This window comes from Dreissena polymorpha, chromosome 1 (assembly GCF_020536995.1).
Source record: "Dreissena polymorpha isolate Duluth1 chromosome 1, UMN_Dpol_1.0, whole genome shotgun sequence".
In the NCBI taxonomy this organism is placed as follows: domain Eukaryota; kingdom Metazoa; phylum Mollusca; class Bivalvia; order Myida; family Dreissenidae; genus Dreissena; species Dreissena polymorpha.
In genome coordinates, this window is record NC_068355.1 from 136658118 (window position 1) to 136682101 (window position 23984).

General features: G+C 32.9%; 2 protein-coding genes across 3 annotated transcripts in view; one reads left to right on the forward strand and one right to left on the reverse strand.

Moving 5' to 3' along the window:
- The window catches only part of LOC127851466 (perlucin-like protein), a 111028-nt gene that overhangs the window by 38649 nt on the left and 48395 nt on the right, over window positions 1–23984 (reverse strand). The window lies entirely within an intron of this gene.
- LOC127851275 (histone-lysine N-methyltransferase, H3 lysine-79 specific-like) overlaps window positions 1–23984 on the forward strand; it is a 171549-nt gene that overhangs the window by 14880 nt on the left and 132685 nt on the right. The window lies entirely within an intron of this gene.

Here is a 23984-nt window from a genome sequence, read left to right on the forward strand (position 1 = left end):
ACCATAGTCCTTGGATAGAAACCAAAAAATGGGTTCCACGAGGCTCTATACCTGGGCCCCTCATCTTTAACATTTTCATGAACGATATATTCTATTTTGTACACAAATCAACACTCTACAACTATGCAGATGATAATACCCTCTCATTTAATCACATAAACATTGAAACACTCAAATCAGTCCTTGAATCAGAAAGCACTAAACTTATACAATGGTTTTATTTCAACCAAATGCAGGCTAATCCAGATTAATTTCAAGCAATCTCTATTGGTAAAAATCTCATGAACATTTAAAAGAATTCAGTATTGGGGATAACACTATAAAATGTGAAGATGTAGTTAAATTATAAGGCATTGACATAGATTTCCCATTAAGCTTTGACCAACAAATCAGCAACATGTGTAAAAAAGTAGCAAAACAACTAAACGTTTTGTTAAGACTCAGCAAATTTCTTACATCTGATAATAAAATCTTAATATACAAATCATTTATAAGATCTAACTTTAATTTTTGCCCGCCAGTCTGGCACTTCTACTCCAAAACAAACTCTGTTAAACTAGAGAAACTTCAGCACATGGCTTTAAGAATCACTTTTAATGATGTCTCCTCTAGCTATGAAACCTTGCTTGATATGGCAAACATGCCCACTTTACACATCAGCAGATTAAGAACGATGGCAATAGCAGCATATAAAATCATATTCAAATTATCTCCACCATACTATCACAACCTCATGAAAATTAAACACTCATCATATTGTTTCCGATACAGTAACACAGCTGAAGTCCCCCATATTCGAACAGAATCATACGGCAGGAAAAGCTTCAGTTTCGAGGCCGCCCAGGTTTGGAACAGCCTCCCAAACACTATCCGCTGCGCGGAAAACTACAAAGAGTTTGTGAGACTGATCAAGACTTGGTGTGGTCCCAGTTGTAAATGCTACCTCTGTTCTTAATGCTTGTAAATGCTTACTTTGCTCCTTATGTTGCAGCCCATGCATGCTATTATCATATGCTTTGATTTCATTTTCCATTGTTAACATTCCTTGTCCGCATTAATGCATTGTCAGTCAGTTACCACAGACCTGGTATAAAGTGATAGGTGTTTTCTATAAAAAGTTTAACCGTAGGTTTTTGCGCCTTTTTTTTCCCGGTTCAGTTTCTTAAAATAGTTCCTGTCTTATTGAAGTTTTTAACAGATCAACTCTGGTGTATGTCACTATACATCCAGTATTCCCCTGCAAAACTGACAGTGAATTTCCATGTGTTTTTTATTCTGCATGTTGTGTATATATATTAGTATGCTTAAGTATATATTTTAAAAAGTCTTATGTATCTATTTGAATACTCTGGTCAGTTACTTTTAATAAGGAATTTGTTTTTTGCAATCATTTTTATATGTCTTTAAATTATATGTGATAATCTGCATTTCTTTTTATCTAGGTATTTGTTTTATGTTGTTGTTAAGACTTTGTTTTTGTCGGAAAATAGCTTTGATAGCTAATGTTAACTGTTTATAAAAACTTTAAATAAAGTTTCTTGTATCTTGTATCTTGAGGTAGGGTAAAATGAATTGACGTGTGTTCAGATGTGGCGTGGTAGTTTGAGATGAAGTGTGGAAGGGTAAGATTTGATGTGGTGGATCAAACACAAACTTGAAACTTGAGCATTTGATTGAACGCCTATTTCTACGTATAAAACATATTCAATGGCGTTGTACAATATACATAAAAACATCTAAACACAAATAAAAAACATACACAGGTACATCACGTATTACCTTAAAAAATATGCAAAAAAGTCACCGAACAAGTATGTCTTAAGTCGTTTTTTGAAAGTGTTTATTGAAGTACATTGTCTTAAACTCAAAGGTAGGATGTTCCATAAAATTGGACCTACAGTGCTGAAGCTTAAATCACTGAATGATCTTTTCTTGTTGAAAGGTACATTGAAACAGCCTATTGATGATGCTGATGATCTAAGATTGCGTTTAGAAATCGGCGTGGATAGAAGTTCGGTCAAATAGGCAGGGGCATTACCAATTGAACAGTTAAAATGTGTGTAAGAATTTTGAATTCGATTCTAGCCTTGATTGGCAGCCAGTGCAGGTCATGAAGTGATTGTTTTGAACTGTCACATTTTCTACGGCTCAAAACCAATTTGCGCACATATTTTGAATACGCTGTAATTTTGTCAATTAACTCTGGGATATGCCGTACAAAATAACGTTGCAATAGTCCAAATGGGAAATGACTAAAGAAAGAACTAGTTTTTATGTGGCATCTTGTGTTAAGTATTTACGAATGCTTTTTATTTTAAAATAGTTCAATATTGCAGATCTACACTGTCTCTTAATGAGTTCCTTAATGTTCAGGGTTTCGTCCAAGAATGCGCCCACATTTCTTATGCTACTTTGTCGCTTGATCTTGTCAACACATACATCAATGTCCTGAGTGTTAGACTTATTTAATTGAGGGCGAGTCCAAACGCTATGTATTCAGTTTTTGAAGCGTTCATGTTCAGCTTGCTATTGTTCATCCATTTGTTTATTTCTTGTGCAGATTCTTGGAGTTCGTTGATGGCTTCAGTTTCTTCCGATAGAATCGGCTTGAAACGTTTGCTGGCAGTATGGTCGTCTGCGAAGCCATAGGCAGAGATGGAAGGGGGTACTATGTCAAAATTTGTTCCCGCATAGGTGAGGTAGAGCCAAGGACCCAAACAACTTCCTTGTGGGACACTGCATTTCAACTCACGTGGTTTGGAAATGCATCCGTTAACACTTACACAACAACTTCGCGGCCGCAAGTATGAATCCATCCAGTCCAGCGCCACATCACAAACGCCATATTGACTTTTCAAGACATCTAAGAGTATGTCATGATCTACGGTGTCGAAAGCAACACTAAGGTCTAGTGCAATGAGTGCTGTTACCTCTTGGTTTTCCATTGCAGTTAGAAGATAATTAACAAGTCTTAGCAATTCCGACTCACAAGAGTGATATTGTCTGTAGGCAGACTGGTTCTTAGGGAGAAGATCATTTTCACTAACATTTTTGTTTAATCTATAGAGTGTTGATTTTTCAATTAATTTTGACAGAAATGGCATATTACTCACTGCTCTGTAATTTGAAAAGGTCAGTTAAAGGCCGGCTTTTTTAAAAGCGGTCTAACTACCGCATGTTTCCACTTCGCAGGGAATACACCTTGTGCCAAGGAAAGGTTTACTAATTTGAAGATGGTTGGAAGAAGCTCATTAAAAAAACAACTTTAACACTTTTGTCGGTAAGATGTCAATTTTGCAGGACTTTGTTTGTAATTGATTTATTAAATTTTTGATCTCATCTTCAATGAGTTGTTCAAAATTTCCAAACTCTGTGACCTGTTTCGCGATCGGCGTATAGTTGTCAAAGATTCTCTCGGATTGTCCCTATTTTCAGTATAAAATAATCAACAAATGTGTTAGCTAAAGTATTTTTATTTTGAACAGTTGGCAACGGGTTGTCAGACTTGCTTCCCGTAAGCTCCGACACAAATTTGTACAGCTTTTTGGAATCATCTTTAGATTCAAGTACTTTCTGGCTGAGTGTCAATTGTTTTTCATGCTTTAATTCACAGTTATATTTATGAAGCGATACTTTGTAGTTTTCATAGTCTTGTGGTTTACGATATTTTCGCCAATTTTTTTTCTGACCTACGTAAATATCGCTTAAGTGAAGAATATTCTCACTGAACCACGGTTTTGGGGACCTATAAATTTGCATATTTTCTTTTATAGGAGCATGTTTATCCAGAAGTCCCCCGATTTAATCCTCAAACTGATGGACATACGTTTCAACAGAGTCAGATTCGATTGACAATTTAGCCAGATCACTACCAAATTCGGAATTATCCATGACTTTGAAGTTTCTAAAAACTACAGTTTTGCTGATTATATTTCCTTTTTTTACTTTCGTGACTACTTTGATAGCACAGTGATCAGAGATGAAAGGGCCAGGTTCACAAGAAAGTAATTCAATACCGTTGGCAACTTCAGTTATCACTAGGTCAAGAATATGTCCATGTACATGTGTAGGGAAATTTACATGCTGTTTCAATCCCAGGGAAAATAAACAGTTGTTGAATTCTGCAATTGCATTACTATCTTCAAGTATGTGCAAATTGAAATCGCCCATGACCAAAAGGTTTGAATATTTTGCGACAATGTCTCATATAAATTGAAAGAAATGGCTCACAAACTGTACAGGTGTAGCCAAAGATGGCGGTCTGTAAACACCAACAAAATTTATGGTAATATTTTTAAAAATCAGCTGCCAAATTCCGTACTCAAAGCTTTGGGTTGTGCCTGATACAATTTTACGCATGTTAACACTACTTTTGCATGTCAGAGACACAACACCACCTATCTTATTTCTACGATTTGCAACACTAATGTTATAATCATTTTGATTCAAATCTGATATTTCGAAATGATGTTGTTTTTCGTCTAAATACTAGGTCTCAGTTAAAAGAACAAATTCAGTTTTGTCTTCACGAAGCAATTGACCTAACGATTACATCTTTCCTGACTAATAAACGGCAATTTAAAGTCAGACAGGTAACATTCTCTGTAAAATTATTAAGATTATTGCATCGTTTTGGGTATATCAAATTTGAAATATTTACACCGATGTATCCTCTATTTCTTTTGTGAAGAGTGTATCTTTTTGCCCCTGACCGGGTTCTTCTAAAGTTCAGTAAACCTAAGCATTTTAATCTGCCTAAAACTTGTTGCTCAGGCTTTATCCATTGCCTAGGTAGTGAGCGAAAACTCATCAGTTCACTTGCGGTTTATGATAATCCAGCTGAGCCTCCAGGGTAATCCGTGTGTTTATACATTGAAAAAATGTTAACCCTGTTACACCACAAATCTTTGTTATTGTCTAATTGTTTTAGACACAAATACTTTGTAAACACAATTAAAATTCCAACAACAAAGTTGATATTCATGATGCACACATATTTAATAATATCCACAGCAAAAAGGAAGTCAGTACAATGTCTTTTTCTCACACAAAATCAAATATGTGTAAGATAATACGATTTAGCAGCCTAACACATTCGGCGCCTTATCCTAATTGCATTTTGTGTGGGTTGAGGTGCAGAGAGTTGTGGTATGTTGAATTGTTGTCAAGAATGATGAATGAGTTATTAGGTCTATCTGCGTTAGAACAGTAGCCATGGTTACATTTTTTAATTACTGAGACATGAAAGTCTTTTTTGCTTTTCGACCCAATATACAAACCAACTTTAAGGACAATCTTCTTTTCTTTTTCATTAATGTCTACGACACCGTTGGAAAATAAAAACACAGATAAAATTAAGCTTCTTTTCGTCGCAGAACACTATATATGTTTAAGGTTGTTAGAATCGTTTCCTTTATAAACTAAAACGATTTTAATGTGAAGTTTATTTTTGCTCCACTTTAGAAACGATGAAAACCAACATCGAAGTTCATAAAAATTGATATTTAACATAATGACGAAAATATATTGGACATCTTGTTGTTGCTTATCCTTAATATGTACTAAATTTCATTTCTAAAACGTCTAAAATAGTAAACGCTAATATTAAAATGTTTGATTTCATGCAATTTTTTTTTTCGATTTTCCTTATGAAATAAGATGAGAGTTTCATCTAATTTGGTTGTTTTGTTATTAACACTATGATCAAAGTAGTATGCAATTTTACACTCCCAGACCTTAGATATATAATCTCTCTTTAATCTAGTATTTCTACGCATGGTATCGGATACACACCCATTTAAAACATCATATAATTAATGCGATTTACACTTAACATCGATTGTAGATTTGGCGTCCACTTGTTGCAATATGGAGTTTGTTTGTTTTCTTAGCTAGACAAATATCAGGTCGAGCCACGAATTAACGAAAGAACGTATTCGTGAAGTTTATTTAGCAAGGCATTTGTTACTGAAGCAACGTGTAATATGTAGCAGATTTAGCATCAGATAAAAACAATTGTCGGTACGAAGTCCATTTGTTTCCGCGAAATATCTTGAGCACGCGCTGTACTTTAACCATGCATTTTGGTATGAAGATTACTTGTTGTAACAAGAGGAAGCCTAAATGAGATAACAAGTCACATGGGATTGTAATATGAAATCAAAAAAGTATTGTAGCCATAATAATTACCGTTTATACCCATAGAAACATCCCTTTATAGGACGTTGTATTTTGATAAAACACCATCTGAAAACTGGAAACCGAATTCCAAAGTATTGTATAGATTATGGTACCGACATCTGTAAAATGTGATCAAACAAAAGTTGTCGTGTGGACCCTTAACCATCCGGAAACGTTATGTTTATTGGGTACATTAAAGGGACTATGTTGAGTACTTTCAATCAGCGGTACAAATAAAGAACGTTTTAAGTTAAAAAATGTCTACAGCAAATATTTGTTCCATATATAACAAGATTTTTTTATAAATTCGTAAGCACGAATTCCAACTGAAAATATGTAGATGCGTTTTTACCATCCCATAAAAAGGCTTTATCTTGCAATTCTGAAAGTCAAACGTGACACGATTTGTTTCATAGCAGTGCTGAAAAAGAAAACTCCTGATTTTACTCGATCAAGGATATTCTGTTTAAAATACAGTGTTCTGCTTGAAGTTTTTTTTTCAATAAAAACGTATGTCACTTTCGTTTTACCTGTACGTAATTTAGGTGTATGCTTTTGTAACATTTATTTCAACAATGAAAATTATAATAGAAAAATGAAACAGATATGTACAAAATGATAAGAATATTTCAACATAAATTTGGCATAAAAAAGGAAACCATTTTGATTGGCATGTATAATTGTCATAAGTTTTCTGACACAAAAGTGTTTTCGTTTTTTATTGCCAACTGATCTTTATCCATAAGTTAAGAATAAAGCTAATATTTCAGTATTCAAGATTAAGTTTATGACATAAGCACAACTCATCATATATTATAGTAACAACCGAAATGTTAAATAGCACAACTACATGCATAGCTTTATTTCTTCCAGCACGAAGAACATTTCAATGACGCTGAGCTGCCAAGCTCGTGGTTGGCGTGAAGACTGATATTAATATGGCAAGTATGTGTAAACATTTAGAAAAACACTTAAGTTTGATTAGCTAATATAGCACACCAATACACGTTTGTTGCATTTCGTTCACTTTTCAGGGTAACCAAGACAACATAAATAAAATACCACCTTTGCAAAATTTAAATCATCTCTGTCATATGACAATCGCAATTTACATGATAATAACAGTTTCATGCAATCACTCAGTCATCGGTTGCGCGTTTGTAAATGATTTAATTACTAAGACATTATGCATTACAGAGGCTTAATTTATCAAGTTTTAGACAGACTGAAATACTGCAGTGAATGGTAGGTATCAAAGTCAATGTTACTTCATTTATGAAAAGGTCTATTGCATCTATCATCACATCTTGGGCATAAAGCACTTTTCCCATCTATGCACTCTGTTTCCCGGTCAATAGAGCATCATACTTCTCTTGGTGGAACTCGATTCTTGTTTCTGATTTTTTACATTCAAGAGTCTCAGATCGTACTCTGGAAATTTGTCCTCCTGCCATCTGTTTGATGTCAATAATGGTTTATATAAAAGCAAGTTTGTACATTCATATAAATTTCTTATGCATTGCGTGTCGATTATTACTGTTGTATGTCAAAGTTGCTTCATTGCCTATTAAGGAAATAAAAAAGACTGACAACTAATTTGTGACGAAGCATTTAAAAAAAGTGCTTTCAAAAATGCATTGTTTTGGGGTTCGATTAGAGTGATGGAATTTCTAAATCGCTTGCTGATGACTCTGGTTCAATCCCTGAAACTGTATCGCGTTCTATTTAACGATAGTTTCCTTGTTCCAATATATTTCCTGTAATAATGTTGTAATGAATTAAGCAAAACTCAAAATAAAAACGTTGATTATATTGTCCTTTTCGTATTGTATTATCTTCAGTTAAGTTACTAACTTAAAGGCACTCACAATGAACATCGCATTTTGAAAACCAGAACCAAACGGCAAAAGTAAAGTTGTTCCTATTTGTCCACCGCTTCTCTTTTGTTATGCTTTTTAAGATTGATAGATAATGAATTTTAATTGCATTACATTATTTTTATTTGCGAGAGTTTTGGTTTAAGATTGTGCAAAAATGTATCTATAAGCAGTTTATTGATAGATCTTTGTGACTAAGTTATATATTACATCATCTGTGCGGTTGCAGCTTTAATATGTATATAGTTAATCATATTTATTTCAAACAAAACATATTGTTATACATCGAATTACATACAACATTTATACAGTTAACATGTTTGAATAGGATGGAAACGAAAGACAATGTCTTATATAGTTCTTCTCCCTATACAAAAACAATTACATGTTGTTAGACAAACATAGTTGTTTTTTTATGATAACACAATAATATTAGCATGCAACAAAAGACAGAGAAACTCTGAGTTTTATTTGTTAAATGGAAAACAAACGTGTTATAGGTTAACATTTGAAGGTCGAAGGAAAGAAACTTGCAGAGTTTGGGGGAAAGAATATAAGAAGTTTTGAAATACATGATTATGGCAGAAGAGGGAAAGAAGGTTGAGAGTCGTTCTGTTGCATATTACGAATCAAAGCGACAGCTATTTTCGTATTTGTTAAGAAGTCACGAGTGATGTCTCCATATAGAATAGTTTCAATGCAGGGGACAGAATATACGGATATTGAGGTAAGAGGTTCGTCGCGAATATGTGCATACTTGAGTGCATTCGAGGAAATAATGTGACGTCGTTTCATGACGTCCGCATTGACATAACGGGGATGTAATAATATTGCGTCTGAAAAGATGTTCATTTAAAGCACTACACTTTGTTCTTAGGCGCGTGTGTAACAGTTGAGATCGTCTTTCGCCGTATGAAAATAGGGGATTTGCAATCGATCTGTGTTAATAAGCTTTTTGAAGGAATTGATCGTGTCAGCGTTATTGGCGACATCGGGGAATATGTATATAGTTAATCATTTATTTAAAACACATTTTAGACGTAATTAAACATTTATATTATTTCTGTATTTATTTTGTTAGATAGTTTGTGAAAGGACATAAAATACTTATGTGCAGGCTGTTCTTTAAAAATGTGTTATTCTTTCCCTGATGAGCTATTTTATAAACGGTCTAATAAGCCATAAAAACACACGCAATAATGAGTGATGTAATTTAAATATTCATAGCATCAGTCTGAGCGTAACATTACTTATTTCCCAATGTCAATGAGGTAAAGATTAGTTAATTCCCAATGTCAACCGTCGAAATGTAACAGCATATACGTTGGAACTTCTTAAAATTCAACACCATTTACTGTCCAGCACTTCTTGAGGGTGTTTTCAAGTGGAGTCGTTAAACTAACGATATGATGACGAGGGCCGGTACAATGAAAATAAGGGATACGCAAAGTTGGGGTTCGAGAAGACGCGCTACCAATTATCTGTGTTCTTTTGTTTAAGTTAATGTCAAGCACATTTTCTTTTTGAAAGACATCTCTTGCTACATTTTTAAATTTTAAAAGCCGGTGTGCATTTGTTTTATTTATTTATTTGGGAACCTGATAACTGTGTTACAATAAAACTGTGAAAATTGATTCATTATGCTGATTCTTGTCATCGTTCAAAAAATGGAATCGCAATTTGTAAATTACTAACATTTCCCTATAAATCACTGGATAGCATAGAATAACAGTTCCAAATTTTAAGTACATATTCTTGCCTGCTGCTCTGAAGAGACTATGAATTGATAATATTGAGGATCATTGATTGTAAAACACAATAAAGCTGCAAAGCCGGGCGCAAAGCATTCGTTTAAATATTATAATTTAACACTCAGTACAATACTGAGGTTGAAAATATTGAATCGCAAAAATGAGACATTTGTGTTTTCGAATCGTTCTTGTGAGACGCTGTCACGCTATTTTTTTCTTAGTTGCAGTTGATAATAAAATAGGTATTTCAAACCGCATGAACTGTAACCGATGTTGACGTGGCAAACACGTGTGAAAACAGGTGAAATAACTTCTTTTGATACCTGCTCATATTTCTCAGTCACAGGACCTATTCACTAAATAGAATATTTAAAAGAACTGGTATTAAAAGAAGTGTGCATTTGTATACTCTTGGTGAATCACTCTAGCAATTCACCAATTAGTCACGAATAAAATAATTATAATATTATGACAATACACTATACAATACATGTGGCCACCATTACGAATAAAAAGTTCAAAGGTCAAACCATTTCACACATGTTACTTTAAGGACATTAATATTGTTCGATTATTTTATCATGAATAGGGGTGGTGACAATCTTATAAAATTAAAATGTGAACATTATTTAAACCTTAAAACATCGTTCAACAGGTCACGTTCAAATTACCTTCCGAAGACCTACAAGAAGCAGTCATGATGGGTCCCATGAAATTGCTCTTTTCAAATCCAAGTGTTGGGAAGTGTATTTGATAAAGTAATAGTTCTCAAATATATCATCGGGAGTTAATAATGTATAGTAAATATTGGCTGTAAAAATCGATATATAGATACTTTTGGAATAAAACAGCCAGTGCTCACGTTAATTTAATTCATAGCATTTTGTGAATCTTTACCAGAACAGTTTCAAGGCAACAATTTCATGGGCTCCGCAAAATGTCATACGAATGTTACCTTTAATTTAAATTCATCAGATCTAGTAAGCAAATATTATAGTAGTTTCAGACAGGAGATGCTTAACTTGAGGGTTTGGCTGGTTGCCAAAGCGACATAAAGACGCAAAAGCACAACACCTGCATCAATATAAGAAAAAATAAATCACAACTCATATTAGTGTGCTTACGTTTATTTTTCAAATTTCAAAGGTCATGTGTTGCGCTTTGGTTACTTGTTCGACTCTGCCACTAATACTCTGAAATAGAGAAACCCATCAATAATAAGTGTGTATGTTCAAAACAACATTAAAGATTGTAATTAAAGATGTGGTAAAATTAGTTGACCTCTTTACTAGACACCATCTAAATAAGCTTAGATAATGAAAAAACAACTCCGTAAAAGTGTAATGAAATAAAAATGTAAATGCAAATTATATTCATGTAATAAGTCTTTAAACAATATGGTGAGTCACTTTCTGAACAGAATTTTAAATAGACATAAGTTCATCAGATGTTGTAGTATCCAGGGTAAAAAGCAAATAACAAATATGTATGCTAAAATGAAAATACATAAAAAAATTCACCTGACAAAATCCTTTGATGTATTTATAAATGTAAGTATTAGTTTTAATAGAGATTCCCTGAACATAAAAAAACGAGCTGTTACGAAGAAACATTAATCATTGGAACTGTGTTACCGGTGATGAAACTTAAGATAGAAGTTCACATGAATATGATATAACAAACGATTAATAGATTGTATAAAGTCAACCTGTAGTAATGAACTTACTTGGACATTTGCGGTTAGAACACGTGACCTTTCCATCGTTACATTTGCAATCATTACAATCATCTTTGAAAGTTTGACTGTCCTGGTAGGTGTTTCCTTCGGAGGTGCATGTCTTCTCTGTAATTTAACGCAACTATGCACATAGTGAAACTTCAGCTTCATCTGCAGGAAAGAAACATGGTAATAGCATGTGCTCTCTAATTAACAGCAGTAGTCGATCTCTGAACATTGTGAAAAAGCAAATAAACAGACAAAACCCACAAGTACAAAACAGACCAATCAAACGCTGCGATCTACCGATTGGAACGGGGAAAACAGAGCATATTAAGTTTAAACTGGAGCTCCACATTTCACAACCATCCCGTAACTATTCACATCAATGGCAAATGTATGCAATAGACAAAACAGAAAATTTTTTTTTTTAATGTTAACGGAATATTGGAAAATACATTTCAATTTAATTACCATTTAATTCACCTAACGGTTGAAAACACATCGGAGCAACACAATTGTCACGTGTTTTTATGCGTGATGAATAAAAACATTAATAATAATCCAAAACCTCTCGTTTTCTATTAAACTCTTCAGAAAACATTGCATCATGTAGTTAAATAGTCTCATAATTGTCGTGCAATATCAGATAAAGGCCGTAAAAATTCTTCTGAAAGCCAATGTAAGTAAATTTGTTGTGTAAGTTTATTCTAGGATATATCAAAAGCATCTCTTTAATGGTATAATAATATTAAATTTAAATACAAATTATATCTTTTGTATGATATTTCTACACAAATATGGTAATTTACCTTCTGAAAAAACTTAAAATAGAAATGATTACACCAAATGATGAAGCACCCAAAGTAAAAATAAGCAAATTGCAAATACGTATACGTATATGAAAATACGGTACAGAGGAATACATTTCATTACAACAAACAACTCATATCGATTTAAAAAAATGTGTATGTATTATTCTAAAAAACCTTATTTTCACACGGAACAAATCGATCGAGATACATTTGCAAATCCTGTGTATTAAGCATTTTTTTAATTAACTTAACCAACTTTTATACAGATTGCCAGAAAAGTACACACTTTTCTATTTAACTTAAACGCATTTTTATTCAGTAACAATTATCCTGGGAACCAGATTGCAAATGTAGACATAATGGTACAGAAGCAAAAGTAAATATAATAAATGACTGATATAATGTAGATCTTCAGCCGGTAGCATTGGACAGAGTGACACCTTATTAGCACCTGCAGAAAAGAAAGATTCTAGTATCATGTGGCTCGTTATGTATTGTACGTTTTCTATCTCTGAACATCGCAACACAAAACAAATAAATTAGACAACACCATCAAGTACACAACAGAACAAAGAATAATAACACTCGGTACACCAAATATAAAACGTTTGATAAATCAAAGAATCTGAGTTTTACTGGATCTGCAAATCTTACATCATCACGGAGCTACCAATCAATAGCTTTTTCATACAAGTGACAACGTGGTAAAAATACAAAAACACGTAATGTGAATACTGCAGTGGGCATCGGATTGGCACGGCTAATGAAAAACACTGTGGGATTAATACACATTTTAAGGAGTTCCAAACCTTTCACTTAGCACAGATGTGCATATACAAATGAATCAGCTTATGGCATCACAAGTCAATTTAAATAGGTATGAAATATAATACAGTTTATTGTAAATACTATTAATATGTTCAATGGTTGGATGCAAAACAGAGAAGCAGAATGTAAAACGTGCATATGTACCTCCGATGTTGAAGCATACAGAGTAAACAACGTTTATGTAACGTTTTTACTGGATTGTCGATGTTGAAAAATGTAACAGAAGCAAGAATAATGATAACATAAAAAAAGACTGATATATCGTTTGCATTTAAAATGTAAAAAGTAACTTACTGTCATATACGCGTTGAGAACATTTGACTGTTCCATCGTTGCATGTGCACTCGCTATAAACGTCTATGAAAGTTTGACCGTCCTGATAGGTTTTTTCTTTGTAGGTGCATTGTTTCTCTGTAATTTAACACACATATGCACAAAATGTAACGTCAGCTGCATCATTAGTTAAAACATGGGTAAAAGCATCTCTTTTGTAATGACAAGTTGTTAATCTATTAGCATTGTTGCACAAAAGAAATATATAAGCCAACATACCCATCTACACTACATGTTAGGGCTATACTGGATTGTCGATGTAGAACAATGAAACACAAGCAAATATAAACAAAGCATAAAAACGACTTAACATCGTTTGCATTTAAACTGTAAAAAGTATCTTACTGGGATATACGCTCATCCACACCTCTCGTTTTCTATCAAACTCTTCAGAAAACATTGCATCATGTTGTTAAATAACCTCATAATTGTCGTGCAATATCAGATAAAGGCCGTAAAAATTATTCTAAAAGCCAATGTAAGTAAATTTGTTGTGTAGGTTTATTCTAGGATATATCAAAAGCATCTCTTTAATGGTATAATAATATTAGATTTAAATACAAATTATATCTATGTATGATATTTCTACACAAATATGGTAATTTACCTTCTGAAAAACTTAAAATAGAAATTATTACACCAAATGATGAAGCATCCAAAGTAAAAATAAGCAAATTGCAAAAACGTATACGTATATGAAAATACGGTACAGAGGAATACATTTTACTACAACAAACAACTTATATCGATTAAAAAATCTGTGTATGTATTATTCTAAAAAAACTTATTTTCACACGGAACAAATCGATCGAGATACATTTGCAAATCCTGTGTATTTAGCATTTTTCGAATTAACTTAACCAATTTTTATAGAGATTGCCAGAAAAGAAACACTTTTCTATTAAACATAAGCGCATTTTTATTCAGTAACTATTATCTTGGGAACCGGATTGCAAATGTAGACATAATCGTACAGAAGCAAAAGTAAATATTATAAATGACTGATATAATGTAGATCTTCAGCCGGTAGCATTGGACAGAGTGACACCTTATTAGCATCTGCAGAAAAGAAAGATTCTAGTATCATGTGGCTCGTTATGTATTGTACGTTTGCTATCTCTGAACATTGCAACACAAAACAAATACATTAGACTACACCATCAAGTACACTACAAAACAAAGAATAATATCACTCGGTTCACCAAATATAAAAGTTTGATAAATCAAAGAATCTGAGTTTTACTGGATCTGCAAATATTACATCATCACGGAGCTACCAATCAATAGCTCATTCATACAAGTGACAATGCGGTAAAAATACAAAAACACGTAATGTGAATACTGCAGTGGGCATCGGTTTGGCACGGCTAATGAAAAACACTGTGGGATTAATACACATTTTAAGTAGTTCCAAACCTTTCATTTAGCACAGATGTGCATATACGAATGAATCAGCTTATGGCATCGCAAGTCAATTTAAATAGGAATACAATATAATACAGTTGATTGTAAATACTATTAATATGTTCAATGGTTGGATGCAAAACAGAGAATAAGAATGTAAAACGCGCATATGTATCTCCGATGTTGAAGCATACAGAGTAAACAACGTTTATGTTAGGGTTTTACTGGATTGTCGATGTTGAAAAATGTAACAAAAACAAGTATACAGATAACATAAAAAAACAGATATATCGTTTGCATTTAAACTGTAAAAAGTAACTTACTGGCATATGCGCGTTGAGAACATGTGACTGTTCCATCGTTGCATGTACACTCGCTATAAACGTCTATGAAAGTTTGACCGTCCTGATAGATTTTTTCTTTGTAGGTGCATTGTTTCTCTGTAATTTAACACACATATGCACAAAATGTAACGTCAGCTGCATCATTAGTAAAAACATGGGTAAAAGCATCTGTTTTTTTTTAATTGCAAGTTGTTAATATATTAGCAGTGTTACACAAAAGAAATATATAAGCCAACATACCCATCTACACTACATGTTAGGGTTATACTGGATTGTCGATGTAGAACAATGTAACACAAGCAAATATAAACATAACATAAAAACGACTTAACATCGTTTGCATTTAAACTGTAAAAAGTAACTTACTGCCATATACGCGTTGAGAACATGTGACTTGTCCATCGTTACATTTGCACTCGCTATAAACGTCTATGAAAGTTTGACCGTGCCGATAGTTCTGTCCTTTGTAGGTGCATGGTCGGTCTGTAATTTAACACACAGATGCACAAAGTGTAACGTCAGCTGCATCATTAGTAAAAAAATGGGTTAAAGGCATATGGGTTTTTAATTGCATGTTGCCAATCCATTAGCATTGTTGCTCAAAAGAAATATCAGCCAACTTACCAATCTACACTACAGAACACAACAACTTATACATCGTTTATATTCATCCTGAATCAATCAACTTAACCCATTTATGCCTAGTTGACTCTCCCATCCTTCTAAATTGGATCAATTTATTTCCAAGATTAGGGATGCCAAGTATATTTATTTCTATATTTAGAATATTTCATAAAGAAATTCCTTTTAAGCAAACAGCGCAGACCCAGATGAGACGCCGCGGCGTCTCATCTGGGTCTACGCTGTTTGCAATGTCCTTTTTTTCAGGACGCTAGGCATTAATGGGTTAATTGGACATTTTTTTATAGCCACTTAAGTGTTGATGTCGATTCACAGTTTTTATACCATTTACATAGTGGGACAAACTCGTAAATCTTGTTTTAGTTGACCATTTATGAATTACAAATTTCTTCATATGAACACACGTGTTTTTAAATGCTTGATATAAATGGTAACGCGATTACTTTTCAGAACACTAAACTTCATTTATCGATGATCTACTCGGTAACTCAAGGTCAATAATTAGACTGTTCCTTTGTTGCATCGCTACAGTACGATCGTCCTTTCTATGTGTTTCTTCGTGATTGTCTGATTCCACTTTTCATGAACAAGCTTAAAGAACAGTTTCAATTGTTTAAGACCAATGCGATACTTATGATACATTAAATCATTAGATTTCGTAAACGCTTTCCACAAAAATGCTCTCATATCTCGTTAAAAGCCATGTATTATCAACGCCATCTGCGTTATACACATTATAAGTACTATCCCGACATTCAACAGTGACACTTTGAATTCCATTCCATCTCAAAGTTAACTTAAGCAAATATAAGTTACGCATTTTACTTACTGGTAGCCGAAGCCAGAACGCAAAGGCTCGCTAATACGAAAACGATATGTATCGGCGTCATCTGAAACAAAAAAAAAACAATTGTTAATTTATCGTAGTTTTTCCGTCACCAAACAACAGCTTGTAGTGAAGTTAATAAGAAATTTAAGCATGTAGTAGTCGCTCTGATTTTTAAATAGCTACGCATTTAAATGCCAAACAACTGGCCATTGACATATTATTACTTGCATGAAAAACTGGACTTTTTAACATCATATTAGCAATATTTATGCAAAGGAATAAATACACATCAAGTAAACCTTCAGCTTCATTAGCAGGCGAAACAATCCTTATTATACATTGCGGTCGTTTATTTATTGCAAGGAACCAATTACCAAACAGTGAGCCAGAAAACAAATGCACTAAAGAATACAATCATGGACATTTCAAACGCACAAACAGGAACAAAACTGCGGTCACCGCATTGGAAAGGTAAATGAAAAGCGCAATGGTTTTAAGCAGGTTTTATGGAGCTTAAAAATGTTTGAAAAAGTGTTTAAATACTTTTATTATATATCTTATTGTGACATCGGAAAATATCATGTGATAAAAACATAATAATTTGATATTTTCATAAGCCGAATATAAATTAACAGACCAAAACTTATTGTTCAATCTATGTGTTTTACTAATTTTTGTAATGATGTGCATACAAAACTATTTTAATAATCAAAAATAGTAAAAAATAGTAAGTTTACTAGTTTACTCATGAATTACATACAACAAAGAAAATCAAGCGAGCAATATATGGAATACATAAATTACTTCATGCTATATATGCAACAGACTACCAATAGTATTATGAACAAACTAAAAAAGAATTTTTTTTAATAATTGTACTGTCAAGTGAAGACAAAAACACAACAAACATTAAACTAGTTTAATAAAAGCAAAATAATCGCGTTACCTTGAATACCACTCGGCTCCTTTCGTTAAAAGCGAATTTTGAACAAAAAACTGTGGAATATCGCTATTTATATTTTAGCGGCGGTTCGATTCATTCATACTATGTCATCATCAAGCTGTTACCAAAAACATCAAGGGATTTTAGAAATTACATTTTTTTTGTAATTCCGCTTCTTATGTTTCTTGTATTAACACGGAATATTACACGTGTTCTTAAAATTTTATTGTGCTATAACCAGTAAAAAATATATAAGTACACATAAGTGATTTGCGTACTGTTAAAGATACTTATCTTCATTAAGTGCCCGTCTTGCTACCGTCGGCATCACAGTTTACTGCCGATTGAACCCAAACGGTCCTCGGATTTTAAGTTGGAATCTCAATAACCTAATAAATGGTCGCGTAAAGAAGGAAAATTGGGGTTTTGAAATTAGTTGTTATAGTGCCTTCCCACTTTAAACCGTGTCAAGCCATAACGATAGTTAAAATGGAAACATTCGTTTTCAGTCGCAAGCGGTTTACCGCTAAATATGAAAACATTTGCTGGGAGGTAACTTTATTCGAGAACAGTAGTTTATTATATTCATTCGCATCCCTGTTGTTACCAGACATATGAAGATGCAATTTGGAAAATGTTTATACGAATGATGCTACCGTAACAGTACTGTTATTACAAAATTGCATTTCACATATTATAATGTTATTCCAACTTGAAAATAAAATAAGTGAATGATGGTGAATATAGCGGATAAGATGAATAAGTGGCTGTTAATAGATGTACATTCAGTCCATGTTATCTGCGAAATGTGCACTTATAAACAATCGATGGAAAGAATTAAAATGCCTTATAATTGTACCTGAGAATAACGTAAAGCAATACATTGACCGTTCGAAGGTTGTTCATTGTTTTGCTTGAAATTTAGCCATGTCTAAGCTGCGTATATTGTCCTTTGTAATACTTTAATAGTTTATCTTTAAAACAATTCAGGAACATATATTCGTATTGCTTGAGAATGTTTCTTACTCTTTTTGGACAAAATACCGCAGTTTTGTAAACGGATTCTTTCAAATGTACATACAGGATGCTGCACTGTTAGTACTATTTGAATAATGGTTAAAATGTAATGTTTAACAATATTAATATTAGTTAAAAAGAACACTTTGTATTCATTTGAATCACGAGAAAGCTTACATATGTTGTTTTATTAGTTATTACTAATTATCCTTAAAACAAAAGGGAACATTGTTATCACGATCGCGTTACCATTCAAATAAACAACAAAATAATTTGGAAACCGTACTTTAATGTTGTGTGGTTTATTTACAGCTACCAAAATAACAAACGTATTTCATTCATTGTTTTATTATTATGTATACGAATAGTTAGACAACAAAAACATTTCCATGGAATAGTCTCCATTTTAGGCAAGTGACAAAATTGTTTTTACTTTAAGCCCAGTTTATGACACTTTTTTGCCATGCTCCTGCAAAATATGGGACATTGTCTATTGTGTATATATGACTATCAGTACGCATATGTACGCATATGCTGTGCCGCAGTGAAAGGACCCTGTTCAGACTATGAGTAATACAGTCCTGCAAAGAAACTCGACTCATAGCTCAGCTATGTAGTTAAGCTAAACGATTTTATATAATGACAAGAGAGTGTGCGTGGACTATATCGCCGCACTGTGAAATATCCTAAGCACGGATCGGGCGTTCCGTAAACAGGGCGTGTAAAAGAGCCTTTAATAATGCTGTGCTTTATAAAACATCAGGTATTGCTCGTCATCACACGTGGTGTTGCGTTTAACAAGTAATGAGCATAAAAATAAAGAGGGTTAAAAAGTAATCCGTCTGGTAAGTACAATGGTTTGACCACTAATGATGGGATTATGCAAATATTTACCATGTGAAATATTGGTATTGTCTGGTTCATTACGTTAATATAATCTTAAAAAACACTCCTGACTTGTTAAAATCTGCGAAGAGATTTAAATAGTTCCGAGCCAAGGCCATATTAAATCTCGGTCGCCATTTGAAACGACGCGATGATGGTACGTAAAATACTTATATTATTTCATATGGTTTAAATTCGCTTTTCTCTTTGTCATTTTCACTTCTATCCATTTATAAAATAACTATTTTAATAGAAATTTACACTGATTTTCATAAATTTTTAAAACAGTTACAACCGGATGCTAGTGTAGATTTCAACCGATGCGCAGTTCAACTGCCGCCATAACACACGAAGTAATGCTGGTCGATTCAAATAGTATTGCTAGTATATTTTATTGAAAATAATTATATTTTATTTAATATTATCAATTATATCAAATCTGTGACAATCTTGATTTAGATTCTAATTAAAGTGGCATTGATAAAGCCGACTTCTTAATCACGTTTCAAAACTTAACCCATGCTGCTCTTTCTGACTTACTTGCCATTTAGCGTCAGTATCATACATACTTACCAAAAGATGCAATGACATTTCTTAAAACACCACTCAATCATGACGTCTTAAATATTGTTGTTGGTTGGTATTACCACGTTGGTGTAAAAAGTTAGATTAAGTCTATTTGTGAAAGCTTCCCCTCAAGTTAATATTGATAACTTTTCAGATTTTAAAGAGCTCCGGTGTTCAATTATGACAAATTTAAGGTAGATTTATTTCAAGTGCTATTACCGAGCCAAATGTTATTGTTTTTTTCGCATTCGATCAAGCAACTGCAATTTTCAACTACACGTGTATGCCAAAACGATACATTTTTGCATTTTCGTGTAAACTTCTGTGATAAAATGCATACATAAATTGTAAGAAATGATTTCTTTTATTGTACGATGACAGGACTGATTTTATGTTTACCCGTTTATCCCTTAGGATGATTACATTGAGGATTATTGATGTTTTAAGTACACATACATTTAATGTGTTCATGTCTTAAACATTAATCCATTTAAGATATTCCTTATTGAAAAAGTAAGGTTTATGCAACACATATATATTCTTAATCATTTTAAGGAGGGATTAGTCTACCCTACGCTCCTTAGAGGACATAAAACGCGAGCTAGAGATTAATGAAGACCATGTTTGCTACATTATTGTTTAAGAATGCACGGACATGCTGGAGGCCATGACCTTCTTGACGGAAGACATGTGGACGATGTGGACGATGTGGACGATGTGCAAGAAGTTGATAAAGCTACATCTTGAAGTTGCTAGTTATTGTAAGAATTGGAATTCTTTGAGAATAATGTTGTAATATCTTCTCATTCGACTATCTCTAACTTAACTAAACTTTACCTTTAAACTGGGTGTGTTTTATGAGCGTTTGCATATTTTCCCTCGCAGTTGGACGATTAGCCAATGTGGGGGTCATCTGTAAAACTCGAGACGACGCGTCTAATTACGGGGATCCTTTTAAAAACCAGTTGGCTAGATGTTTAATTTGACATGGCGCGGAAAAATGTCATTTCAGTCGCTGAAGCTGTGTTTGGCTATTCTAAGTAATGTGTTATTCTAGTGACTACATGAAACTGCCATGATATTTGAGGTTTTAAAAGCGTACATCAACACTAGATAGCACTGTAAATGTGAAAAGTTCGCAATAATGCATGTTTTTGAAATAGAAAGTTAACATCTTATTTTGATATATGAAAAATATTAAGATATTTAGGCAAAATAAATTGGTCATAAATAAAAACATGTACTATTTTAGAAGCCGTCGAGCGAGTCTTTCCGAAAACAACGAACAGTGAAACGGAGTTTTTCATCACAAAGTGGCTCCGAAATGCCAGTGACCGTGAGGGTGGGAGAACAAAGCGAATCTAGCCATCAATATTGACATTAGTCATGACTGAAATATTCTGATGATTAATTAACTATTTACGTGACTGTTAATATCGTTAATAGCTACAACGTATTAGGTTTACAACTCAAATCTTAACTAATACAATGTATGACTTATTATGTAAGCCTTGATTGGACTGCCTTTGTTTCATTTTTATATATTTTGAAATATTAAGTCGTTAAATTTGCAATAAGCTGCGTTAACCTATTTTCAAAATAACATGGATATCTGTTTGTTTTTGTTGTCGTTGTTTTCTTTTTTATCGACGTCGGTGATTCATTTTTTCGTATTAATAAGTCCCTTAAGTCACTTATTCAAATTTTGGGACGTTTTTAAGTGTGACATAAATTGACTTAAATTATTTGAATATAAAATCGTAACTCAAGAGATTAATTATAATAATATAAAGATATTTTAAAATGAGAATTAAGAAGAAAAAAGTTGACCTTGTCATGGCTAAAACCAGTGTCATTTCCATGAATTAAAACGCTATAGCTATGACCACTATGCCTTTTTGACTGTTATAAGAAGTCTGTTTTTCATATTTTATATATTAAGTGGTCTACGATGTGTTACACAATTAGAAGACTTTTAACAGAAACTAGCTATTCTACAAAACTGAAAAGAATTAACAGAAACTATCTATTCTAAAGTATTCAATCGTCTCGGGTGTACAACGCTTTATAATTGTATCTATTTCAATGATCACTTTTCATAAGCTAAACTGTATTTTCATAATCAGCCATTATTGTCATTTCGCTCTATGATGTATAGTTTTCTTTAACATATTAAATATGTGACAAAAACATGTCCAAATGTTATTTCGACCATATGTAAACAAGTCCTTGCAGGGAAAATGATTCATCAAAAAGACTTAATTTAAAACATCGCATAATTCGAGTACATTCTACTTTATAAACGAACTTTATAATACTTTCCTACTGATGTCCTATATTCCAACACTTTTATTCAAATTGCAGTATGATAATCTATTCTTAAAACACAATTACGTCATATGTACATGCAACTGCGTTACAAAACGCATAGACACTCGCGTCTATGTTCTGAATGAATGATGTAGTGCAGTTTGGCGATTTGTTCTTCATTCAGTAAAAGTTCACCAGAAACAATTTTTGTGAATTGCCAATTACTTTTCGACGGAAATGCACGTAGAAGTTAAGGGTTAATTTCTTTGACTAATAGGTCATTCGTGTGTTAGTTGATCAAAGAATGGCTTTGCACAAAGAATTGCTTGCTTACATCAACTATTTCAAAATGGAAAAGGAAGAAGGCGAAGAAAATATGTATTGTGTTTGCCGCGTGAATAGTTTCAATTCATTATGGAAGCAAACACAATTATACAAAAAAAATGGTCATTGATATCCATACAACAACTTTGGAGAGCAGAGCATTAGCCGGAAGAGGTTTGACGCCAGTTGGTAAAAAGTAAGCCAAAATTAGAGTTGTGTATATTCTAAAATTAACCATATCGGCGTGGATAAATGCCGAATCATACTTGACGAAGGTATATATATTTTGTTAATTAAAAATGTCAGCAATCTTGTTTTTTTGCAAAGCTGAAACACTTATTTAAGTTTGAAAATAACCATAAACTGTGTTCAACTTGAGTTTGTAAGCGTTTTAATACTAATTAAATTTGAACCGACGCATAACGCGATATTTTGTCTTGTTACTCTGCATTTTTATTGATTTGTTAAGGTCTATTTCGCGTGGCATTGCTGAGAAAGTTCACAAATAATTTTTATATCACTACGTAAGGTTCGGTGCAATTATTTTATTCCGTTTTGGCTCTTGCTTTTAACAATTAAACGCTAATCGTTTGGTTGTCTTACGAAATATGTTTTTTAATAAATATTGTAGGATAAATAGAAACCTCACCGTGTAAACCTTTCTTTAAGTTATCGGATTAAGTACACAGTGACACTACGATAGTATTCTCTATATCTATGCAATAGAATCTTTATTCGAAATTACAAATAAGTGACTAAGTTATTTTATACATCAGTATGCCTATTGAAATGTTTTTTTCCGATATCACGGATAAGCAATCACTATCAAGTAAAATACCCTTTTGATAGTTGTGAGTTGATATATAACAACGTTTTAAGCATCCATCAAGGCGCATTCGCATTAACAAAACCGACATTATCACAAATGAAGGAAAATCACATCAACCAATAGAAACAATAACCAAATAATTTCTGAAACACAACATTAAAGCTTAATGTTTGCTTTTTTTAAACGACGCATTTAGTTCCTTTATACGAAAACGAATTACTTGTATGCTTACTACGATCGTATCTAACAAATATGTTAAGTACAATATTGTCAAATAAAGTATTTATTTTACGGATACAACTTTTCTTATTTCCTTCAAAACATAAACGTTAGTGGATCGATAATGATAAATGTATTGTATATTTTGTAGACGACTATTTTAAAGAAAT